The sequence below is a fragment of the Crocodylus siamensis genome, chromosome 1 (assembly GCF_052110815.1).
Source record: "Crocodylus siamensis isolate JL-2025a chromosome 1, ASM5211081v1, whole genome shotgun sequence".
NCBI classification, from domain to species: domain Eukaryota; kingdom Metazoa; phylum Chordata; order Crocodylia; family Crocodylidae; genus Crocodylus; species Crocodylus siamensis.
The window spans coordinates 92,157,409-92,168,977 of record NC_143395.1 but is presented as its reverse complement, the minus strand read 5'-3'; the positions used below and the strand labels follow the sequence as shown (position 1 = coordinate 92,168,977).

Here is an 11,569-nt window from a genome sequence, read left to right as displayed (position 1 = left end):
TTGGACCACCCTAACCTGTCCCTGGGGAAAACAAAAAACTGGAGAAGGGAGGGGAAAACTCAAAGACTCCATTGTCCAGAGTAGGAGAGCAAGGGGGAGATCACTGCTGCAAGTGGGAGGCTGTGAGTTAACCCTGCCATTTGGTTAGCCCTGATTTAAGGAATCTAGCTCTGTTAGAATGTAACTGAAGATATGCATATAAAAATCCTCTGAATTACCTTTTATGTTCAAGACTTTGCATAATTTGATCTGTCAAATCAGAAAATGAGGAAGTGCCACTGAACTCCTGTGGTCTGTTACTCAAAGCAAAACCCAAGCCAACTATTAAACTCAGGGTCTTTCTTGCTTATGCACTCTGTCTGTCTCTCTCTACCTCCCGTAGTTCTTGTACTTCTGGCTGCACAGTGGGTCAGCTTCTTCCCTTGTAGGGTTAGCCTGGTAGATAAGGCACACTATTCGACTGGGAGGGTGGATATATGAGCTTGAATTCCCACAGGGAATGAGGGCACAGAACCCAGTTCTTAGTTCTTCATTTCCCACAAAGCCATTAGACAATATCTGGCACAGAGAAGGAAGCTTTAAAAGCTTACACTCTTGAAAAGTGTCAGTCTTAATAGACAAGATAAAGTTTACAAGAAAGGAAATACTGCTGTATCTGCAGTGAGGATAAGGAACCGAAGACCACAAAGATTAAATAACATACCTAAATTTTCACAGGGAACTTCTGGTAGAGCCAATAGCTAAAAGGAGAATTAAGCTCATAGCCATGCTTCCACCATATCTCTCTAACCCATTGTCTTTTAGCAATATTACATTTATCTTAAAAAAACCTTTTTCATTTTTTTCCTCCAAATACTGTGCTTCATGTACAATTTCAAGAATCAAAATCACTGGGACTATTCACACATATAAAGTATGCAAATGTACTAGTGAATACAATATCAGTGCTTATGTTTCCAGTGAGTCATTTGATGCAGGGGTTACAATGGTATATATTTCCTTTTTTAATCAGACACCAGGGAAAAACACACACTGTCTTGTGAAGGACATTTTTACAAATTACCCTAGATCAGATTCCACTCTATGTGGTGGTTGGTAATCTTTTTTCACAAGAGAGCCTAACATACCCATTTTACATAGAGTTTTCTTTCAGGTGGCTGAGGACTAGATGAAAATCATCTGGGGCTTTCACTGCTAACATCAGTGTATTACCGCACTTCTCCTGGACTGACAACAACAAGGACCTGCCTTCAATTCCGGAGGAGCAAAAGCAATAGCAGGTTCTTTGCTTTCCTTTCACAAAAAATAAGGTTCCCTCTATTCTCTAGTGAGCAAAAGGAGTCCCTCCTATTTATCCCAAATACAATTCATCTGGACAGACACATAGGTGGTACATGCTGCATTCCTCTCTCCGTGAAACATCCAGGCCTAAAGGGTAGGCATGTCTGGGAAGCAGGGCTGTTTTGCTTTCCATGCACTCTGATAGCACATTCCTGTTGTTGTTTTTCTATAACCTTTAGAAATACAATGCTGAAGTCACAACTCAGACTCAGGGGAGGAAAAGTTCAATGAATATTAAAAGTGTCTAATTATTTTTTTTTCTTTGCTATTCCCAGGCAAGTCTGGAGAACATCCATGTAAATTATGCATAATAGTTTTGAGCTGAACTTTCCCCTTATGCTGCATGCAAAAGCCTTTCTCATTTTTAACAGCCTTTGGGAATTCATTTTGTGCTTTGGGGAAGACTGAAAGAAATTCTGAACTCCTGAAATCATTTTAGTTCTCTTTTAAGTACTATTATAGGCCAAAGAGACATAAACTTTCAAATGGTCTTGTACAGCTTCCTTCAGTGTCTCTTAATGAAAGCATCACTGTAATACCCTCATAAGACCCATAGGCTAGGGACAGAAGTCACACATAAAAAGGTTTAAGTGATCAGAAACTGGTTTAAATCTGTAACAGAATATAAGTTCAGTGCACATAAACCAATTTCAAAATGGCCAAAACTGGTTTGAGATAAACCTAGTTGAATGTAGTACCAGACTTAACTGATTGAGCTCAGACTGGTTTATCACCCCCTATCATGGTTTCCTTAGGAGTGCAAGCCTCTTTCCAGTGAGGGGGCTGCACTGTGAGTGGGGGTGGGAGCAAGGTAAACAGAGCTGCCACAGACTGCACAGGTTTGGGGGGGAGCTATGGCCACCCTTCCAAGCCCCAGTGCTGCCGCTCGGCCCATGCTGTCTGTGGAAGCTCTGCCCAGCCCACTCCCACCCCTGCCCTTGGTGCAGGCTTGCACTCCCTAGGAAACCATGATATGGGGCTGCTGTACCCATCATGGTCCCTGCCCCTTCACCACTCCGGTGGCAGGGGTAAGGGTGCAGCCAGAGGCTGGCTGGCATGACCCCTTAGGTTAGGGAGCAGGGAGGGGGATTATTCCCCTCTCCCTCTGGCATCTGATGAAGGGGGCAGGGAGGGAGCTTATTCTGTTGGTCATCCCATGCAGGGAGTGATTAGCAGTGGCAGTGATCAGGGCTGGCAAACCCCAGCTACAGTCCCCCAGGGTAGAGGGGGCAGAGGGAGGAATGAACCCCCTCCCTGCCCCCACTCCCTTAGCGGGCCATGATGGCCAGCCTCCGGCTGCAGCAGTGAGAGGGAAGCACTAGATGGATCCTGGCTCCGGTCTGTGGTGATGGAACAGCAAGGGGGGAATTAAATCCCCTCCCTCCCCAGTGTACTTGAGGCTACTGCTAGGGCTGTCCATGCCCCCACCCTGCCCCCCACCAACACTGGTTCACTGTAGCCAAGGGCTCACTCTAGCACGCCCCAGCTTTAGCCTGAGCCACTGCAAATTGTTTCAATCTAGACAGGTTAGACTAACATGCAAAGATTGAATCAAATCAGGCTCTGGCTTTTTGAATGTCTGTCCCTAGCCATAGAGCACATCCAGACAAGCACACATGTGCAGTTTGTGGTGCCTCAAACTGCACACGGCACATGTCCCCCCATTCACCATGCTGCAGATTTGCAACATGGCATCTTTTTTTTACATTGGGAAATCCAAGTGTCAAAAAAAAAAAGCCTAACCCCCTCCCCACCCCCAGGTGGTGCATGTGGCTGGCGCATATGCTGCTAGATCAGCAGCCTGGCTGGCTGGAGCCATGCTCTAAGTTCTAGCCAGGCTTCCAGCTGCTGGTTCACCACCACTGCTGCCCCAGGAAGCCCCAGGACCCCAGGTAACGCTACTGGCCCAGCACAGGTGCTGGTCCCAGCCTCCCCTACCCCATCTGGATCATTATTCCCCATGCTAACCCTATATTCAGTGGCACACACCAGGGCAAAAAGCAGCAACCTGAATTTGCGCCACTGCTTTTTTCTCTACAGCAACTACACACCCCTGCTTATGGGAATGTGACTATAGGGTTTGAAAGCCTGGATTCGAGATTTTATTAATCTTGCTTGGAATAATCTAAATATTACAATAAAAATAAAATCTGATCTTCTGCCCTGTCCTGCTAACTGTTTGTTGACAAGATTTCACAGTACTCAGAGAACTAATTTCAATCATGGCATATGATTGTAAAAGAGGTAGTTAATGAAGTAATGGTCTCCATGTTTGAAGGGCATCTTTTATTCCTGTTACTCACTAATATCCTGCTGAGGATCAAGACAAGATCAACTTTAGACACTTTGTTCAACCCTAATTATAAAATTAACAAGTCATATTTGGTCCTGAGAAATAATGGAATTTTTTTACAAGCTATTAAATGTTAACAACACATTTGACTGTTTATACACGCTCACATAAAGCATATTTATTGAAGACATTACTCTGCTGTCAGCCCTTCAGAAAGTGCAAAGCTAATACATTGTAAATCCCCCTTGGGGACACCAGGTCTGGGCTGCCTGGCAGACTTGTATTAGATGTTTTCTTCTCCTTGGGAGTCGGAGGCAGACATATGGTGCATACAGGCATATTGTGATGAAGAAACACAGCTTTCCTTTCATCAAAGAGAGCAGGTCAAACTTGAGCGGAGCATGCTTCCTGGAAAATGGGTTAAGCATAACAGAAGCTCATTTATCTTCTATTTGATCCTGAGTACAGCTGGGATCTGTATCTATTACCACAATGCCTCAGTCACTTTGAGGCTCTAATAGCACAACTCCTGTCACTTCCCAAATGACAACACATAGCACTCTTAACAGTCATGGTGATACACTGTCAAAGCCCTCAGAATACAGAGCACCAGATACCTGACTAGTCTCATCTGTAAATGGATTGTTTCTATTATTTGTTCATAAGCCACAGCTCTCTATGTTCCAGCTCCCCTTTCTGCTGGCTTCACTTTCAGTCCTACATATGTGCTTCTCCACTTTTGCACTTGTCAGTTGAACTCCTGCAGAATAAGCCTTTCTCTGCCAGTCTCTAACTGTAACACCACCACGTGGCCATTGCATTGTAGTTTTCTTCAGGCTTGTTGACATATTGTTATCACAGATGCAAATTAGTTCTGGTTCATTTGCTCATAGCTACTGTAATACGTGTGTGTGTGTGTGTGTGTGTGGAGGGGACTGGAGGGAGAGGAGGGAAAAAAATATCTTAGCTGAAGAATGATAGCACCCTATAGGCTTTCTGTCTTCACAGCCTTTTCTCTATAGCAACACACCCGCTGTTTTATATTTTTATATTTTAAAAGAAAAGTAGAGTTTAAATTCATTGCCAGTGGGTGCATTTACATGCTCATTAACGCACCTTAGACATTGTGCATTTAGTTTAGCACTTCCTTAATAAAGTATTAACTAAATGTGCAGTACCTAGAGTGACTGCGAAGTAGCACTGACACACGGTTATTTAGTAATGCTTACTGTGCATTAGCTTAATAACACTGCATTAGGCTATTAGCATGGTGTTTGCCATGAAACGCTACTGTGCAGTGTTATTAGGCTAATGCGCAGTAAGCGTCTCATGTAGATGTGCCCAGTATATCTCATTTTAAACGTGACCAGGCTGAGCAAGCACCTGGTTCACTTAAGGAAATATTTGCCTCAATTCTCTCAAGGTTCCACATGTCTCCTATCTGGGAGGAAGCTCTGAAGCTCACTTTTATATTCATGCAATGATCCTGGTATATAATTCAGTCGACTGTTTTCTGTAGGTGTTCATCCTCATAACTCCCCTTCCTCTCATCCATCAATGGTTCTAGAGTAAGGGCGGGCAATTATTTCAGGCAGAGGGCCACTTACTGAGTTTTGGCAAGCCATCGAGGGCCACATGACAGGCAGCCAGGGACAGATAAATACTAATTTTACACATTTTTTAGGGTCCCCGCAGGCTGGATAGAATGGCCTGGCAGGCCGCATCTGGCCCCCGGGCCACATTTTGTCCACCCCTGTTCTAATGGAATTAGGGTCTTTTCAATGAATGTTAAGGGTTCTCTAAAGTGCACCATACATAAAAGATTTTTAAAAGATTGGCCACATTCTTGTGAAATATAATGAGCTTCTATTCTATAACTACTGTATCCTCAGAAAGGAGGAATTTAGGTCCACATCAAATGTCCAGAGTTAAGTGGGTTAAGTCAGGCTCTGGAGCCCTTTAGTAGACTTTCGTAGTTGGTCAAAGGGGAGTACTTCTTGGCATCCACACTGAAGATCATGGGTCAGACTCCTAGGTCAATTTGAGTTGTATTTAATCCAGACCCTGGGATAGCCAGAAGGAATATGTACCGGAAGGAAAAGCAAGAGGGAAAGAATGTTCCTGTCCCTTAAAAAAGGTGGGGACATCAAAAGTTATTCTCTCCATTGGCATGAAACAGAGACTTTGGCCCCTGTTTTTCATTAAAAAGTATGGAGGGGAGGGGGAAGAGAGAGAAAGAGAGAGAAAAACATTAAAACCACAGAATAGTCAATAAATCAATGGTTAGGGCACTGACCACCTCTTCTTTCTCTGCTCTGCCTAATTTGAAGCAGATGATTAAATCTGGATGCCCCACGGCTCAAATTAATGTTCTAATAACCAAAGGACTAATTAAATCAGGGCTCACTCTCTGGTTTAGAAATTTCATCCTGTATCTAAGAAACCATCCAACAAGATTTTCACAGATACACTGCCATGAGAAATTTTAATTTCAACAAAATGGTATTTGTCAATGAAAAAAAACATCTAAATCACTTTTCTTTTTCCTGATCTTCAGCCTGACTGAATCCAGAATAAGTCTCTGGCATAATTTAAAGGACTTTAGGGCTGCTTTTAATTAGACCAGCCAAATTACAAGGATATGTGCAGATGTTGCTTTTAGATCAACCTAACCAGGTGGATCTAAATGCTGATCTATGCAGATGTTCAAGGAAGTTAAATCGGGCAAAAAATAAAAATGGACCCAATCTAAATTAATTTGCCTAAGGAGGTGAACTAACATAAATCAGTGGTGGGTTAGCCTGATTTAGTGAATATGTGCATGTTAGGAGTGCAGCCCTAGGGCTGGGAACCCCAGCTGCTCACCCCAGCCCTGGAGCTGCACCCCCTGGTCCCCAAATGGGCTATATTTACCCACTCTATCTCTCCCCAAATGGACAACCCTTCCACAAACCACCAACATCCCACCCCACAGACCCACTAGCTCTCCACACCCCCACCTTGAGTTACTTGCATCAGTTTGTTGACATGGCCCCCGGTGCCAGCAAATGTCTCTACATGCCAGTCACAATCTATGATTACATGGCTTAAAGTAAGATACATGATCATAGACTGCAATGAACAGGTACATATACCCCAACTGATACCAACATAGTCAAAAGATTCCTAGAAGGTAGTACATGCTACGGACATACTAATACACCTAAGAATGCCCCAGATGTATGCAACAAGGAAACAATGGTAAGGTGTCATTTATGCTAGCAGTACCCTACAATTCCCCTGATGAAAGGGACACACCTCAGACTGCCTGACCCTTTTTTCTGTTGTTCTTTCAGGCTGGAAGAAAAGGAACAGAGAGGGTGTGAGGATATACTCCTACTTTGAGGAGTCAAAATGTTCTAACACCACTATTTTGTCCAAAAATGAGTCTGAAACAACCTCCCCGGGTGTAATTTGTGTGGTGCCACCACACTGCAAGACCTGTGCCCTTTAGTCCCTGCTCAGAATAACTTTGTTTTGTCCAAAGCACAGGGACAGAGGAGGAGGCCCTCCATCTGGAAACAAACAATACCGCAATTTGGGACAGAAAGTAAAGAACTACCTGTACCAGTGAAAAAAGCAGAGGATGTATAGGTAGAGAGAACATTATTACATCATTATTGTAGGTGCCAAATTCTTGTATCTACTTGGAACAGATTTTAGAACTGCTGATGATTCCAGAAACACATATATATATAGTAGAATAGAGTAGAGTATATTCAGGGATACTCTCTGTCTATATATATATACACACACACACACATTTTTTTCAGGGACACTCTATATATTTATATTCATGGACACTATACTATACTATACTATACTACAAGTGTAATTCAGGAATGTACCCAAAATCTCTCTCAGGAAGGTGCAAACCATTCTTAGACTTAACAACAACTATCACAGGTGAGGAGAATCAACAGGCATCTGTTAGCTGATTTGATTTGTTACGATAAAGTAAATTTCCATGGATTACACAGCAGGCGGATTATAAACATTTATTTCATTAACACAGCATCTATCATGAGGCATATGAAATTGAGGCTGAAACATGAGGTTCTAATTCCCAAGTGCCCTGCACATTGTAGGGTCTTTTATGCCTATAATGTAATATTTTATACTAGTATAAATGTCTAATCAATGTTCAAGATGACAGAGAATCAGGCACTGAAAATCTAGAAAAAAAATGATTGTGTGTTAGGTGCTTTCCATTTGCATTCTCATACTTGGGGGCCCATTTGGGACTATTAGCAAACTTTACTTGGTAAGCAGAACCCCAAGAATTCATTTCTTTTCAAATAAAAGACAAAAACCTTAATTAATCAACATCTATTTGCCTCCAGAAACAGGAGAATTAACAAAAACACTGAATATTATATGATTTAGGAATAAAACAATAAGTGTTGGGAAACACGGGAAAGGGTTGGTTAATTGAGGGAGAGAAAAATTTTGACTGAGAAAGTTTTTGTAAGCCTCAGTTTTTATAGCTTACATAATCACAGAAGGTTTTTACAATTCTCTTGTAAATTTAGTCTTGAAGTGTGATGTGAATAACAATTAAATGCATAACATGTAATACAGGTTTCCCTCACTTTATGCAGGTTGTGTATGTGTGAATTCAATCTTATGCAATAACACTTTTTATTCCAAAAATTCGTTATCATAGAATCATAGAATCAATGAGTCGGAAGGGACCTAGACAGATCATCTAGTCCGACCCCCTGCCATGGGCAAGAAGGAGCACTGGGGGTTGGAGGGGTCATAAGACCCTGGCCGGGTGCCTATTCAGTCTCCTCTTGAAGATTTCCAAGGAAGGTGAGAGCATCACCTCTCTGGGAAGCCTATTCCAGGCTCTGGCCACCGTGAAGTAGTTCTTCCTAATATCTAACTTAAACCTATCCTCCCTCAGCTTGTGGCCATTGTTCCTGGTGACTCCAAGGGAGGCCCTGGTGAACAGACTTTCCCTGAGTCCCTGCTGGTGGCCCCTGATAAGGTTGTGGCCAGCCACAAGATGCCCCCTCAGTCTCCTCTTGCAGAGACTGAAGAGATTCAGGTCCCTCAGCCTCTCCTTATAGGGCTGGCCACGGAGGCCCTCAACCATACGAGTGGCCTCCTCAGGACCCTCTCCAGGTTCTCCACATCCTTCCTGAAGTGGGGCGCCCAGAACTGGACACAGTACTCCAGCTGTGGCCTGACCAGAGCTGCATAGAGGGAAAGCAAGACCTCTCTGGACCTGTTAGTGATGCCCCTGTTGATGCATGACAGGGTGTGGTTGGCTCTGCCTATTGCTTCGTCGCATTGGCGACTCATATTCATCCTGGAGTCAATTCTGACTCCAAGATCCCTCTCTGCCTCTGGGCTGCTGAGAGGGTCAGCCCCTAACCTACAACCATAATGCTGGTTCCCTCTCCCCAGGTACAGCACCCTGCACTTGTCCTTGTTGAACTGCATCCTGTTCAGATCCGCCCACTTCTCCAGCTTATCCAGGTCTGCTTGGATGTGGTCCCTGCCTGCCGGTGTATTCACTTTACCCCACAGCTTGGTGTCATCAGCGAACTTGACCAGGGTACTCTCCACATCCTCGTCCAGTTTGCTAATGAAGATGTTGAACAGCACCGGCCCAAGGACCGAGCCCTGGGGGACTCTGCTGCCCACACCCTCCCAGGTCAACATCAACCTGTCCACCACCACCCTCTGGGTTCTCCCCTGGAGCCAGTTTGTCACCCATGTGACCATGCATTCGTCAATGCCACAGTCCCTCAGCTTGCCCACCAGAATTGGGTGGGACACTGTGTCGAAGACTTTCTGGAAGTCCAAGATGACATCGACTTCCTCCTTCCCATCTAAGCTCTTTGTTACCTGGTCATAGAAAGAGACCAGGTTAGTCAGGCAGGATCGGCGTTGCATGAAGCCATGTTGGTTACCCCTCAACATCACTTCCCCTGCAGGGTTCTCACAAATGTGGCCCTTGATGATTTTTTCAAAGACCTTCCCCAGGATAGAAGTGAGGCTGACTGGCCTGGAGTTGCCAGGTTCTTCCTTCCTCCCCTTCTTGAAAATAGGGACCACATTGGCCCTTGTCCAGTCCTCAGGGACTTGGCCCGAGCACCAGGAACCCTGGAACAGCCATGCCAATGGCTCTGCAATGACATCAGCCAATTCCCTCAGCACCCACAGATGAAGGTCATCCTGGCCCACTGACTTGGACACATCTAAGCCCTCCAGGCAGTCTTTAACTAGGTCTGAACTAATAGTCTGGGGACTCGCATCCGTCCTGGGCCTCTCTACGCTATCACCCGAGAGCACCCCATTGTCAGCGGACAGGAACATGGAGGCAAAAAACTTGTTGAAGAGTTCTGCCTTCTCTCACGCGTCTGTCACCAACTGCCCTGCCCTGCCCCTAGGGGTCCAATGTTACCCTGAGGCTTCTTCTTGCTACCTATATACTTGAAAAAGGGCTTTTTGTTATCCTTAATCCCAGAAGCTAATCTAAGCTCCAGTGCTGCTTTAGCCTTCCTCACCAAATCCCTACAAGCGCTGGTCAGGGAGGTGTACTCCTTCTTTGTCCCTGTCCCCTGCTTCCACTGCCAGTACACTTTTTTCTTTGCCTTCAGGCCAGCCTGGATATCTATGCTCAGCCATGAAGGTTTCTTGGACCCTTTTCCTGCCTTCCTGAGCAGAAGAATTGTGTCCTGTTGTACCCCAAGGATAGCCTCCTTGAGGAAAGACCACCTTTCCTGGACCCCCATACTAGCTATCCCCTGGGCTCCGAGTGCCTCCCTGACTACTGCCCTGAGCACATCAAAGTTGGCTTTCCTAAAGTCAAGCATTTGCACTGTGCTAGTTACCCTCCCCACCTTTCTCTGAATAGCAAACTGGATCATTTCACGATCACTGTCCCCTAGCCTCCCTTGTACTAGCACCTGCCCCACTAGGTCATCCCCAGAGGCTAACACCAGATCCACTATGGTGTTTTCCCTAGTGGGGACAAGTATCTCCTGCACGAGGTGTAGGTCCTGTATGCACATCAGGAACCTTCATGAGTGGCTAGATCTCACTTATGTGTGAGGTGAATTAGCTCTTATATGATTGGTGTAGTGGAAGCCTGGAGTCAGTTGGCTGCTTTGTGCAGTGCATTGTGGGAGTGACGTGCACCAAAATATAGGCTCCTGTGTGGATCTGTGCTCTTTGTTGATTGTCTGCAATATGTGTTTCTGTAGCTGCCATCCCCAATATAATAGTGCCCTATGCTTGTGTGTACTGTCTGCTGCTGGTGAATACCAAAATTGTCTTGTAAAAGTGATAGAAATGAGTCTGGGAACCAGTAAAGTTGAGGTCTTTAAATGTATTCGTGTTTGTTACATTTTAAAATGGGTTCCCTTTATGCAAATTTGAGTTATGCACTGTTTTCCAGGAATGCATGTACAGCAGAAAGCAAGGGAAACCTGTACTAGCATTATAATTCAAGATTGAATTATTTGGGCATACATGAGAAAATGTTGTGTGTGAAATTTAGATACATGAGTTAGACTTCAAGCAGTTATGGGAGTTGTGTAGGAGGTATTCACTGAAAATTTACCTAAAAAGACTTAAATCCTAAACAGTTTGTGCCCTGCTTCCTCTTTAGCTCAAATGTCAAATATGGTATAAACATAGATAACATACCACTACAAGCTCCATATAGCATTGATAAGTGAACATTTAGAGGTGTTATTGACAAATGTTCTGTCATTTAGCAGCATATCTATCATAAACAACTTAATTAAAAAATTATTCTGTTAATATAAACTCTTGCATTCACAAGCAAACAATATCAGTTCTAAACTTAAAGGTCACATCACATTTACCCTTTCCTAAATATGTAGGCTCTTTTTAATTGAACAGCTGCATTGCTCC

At 44.2% G+C, this 11,569-nt stretch overlaps 1 long non-coding RNA gene across 1 annotated transcript in view; it reads left to right on the top strand.

The window, feature by feature from the left end:
• Positions 1 to 1,247: 1,247 nt before the first annotated feature.
• LOC149873044 (uncharacterized) overlaps positions 1,248 to 11,569 on the top strand; it is a 28,980-nt gene continuing 18,658 nt past the window's right edge. The window contains exon 1 of the long non-coding RNA XR_016440046.1: positions 1,248 to 1,280. This is a non-coding gene — a long non-coding RNA (uncharacterized LOC149873044). The remainder of the gene's footprint in view (positions 1,281 to 11,569) is intronic.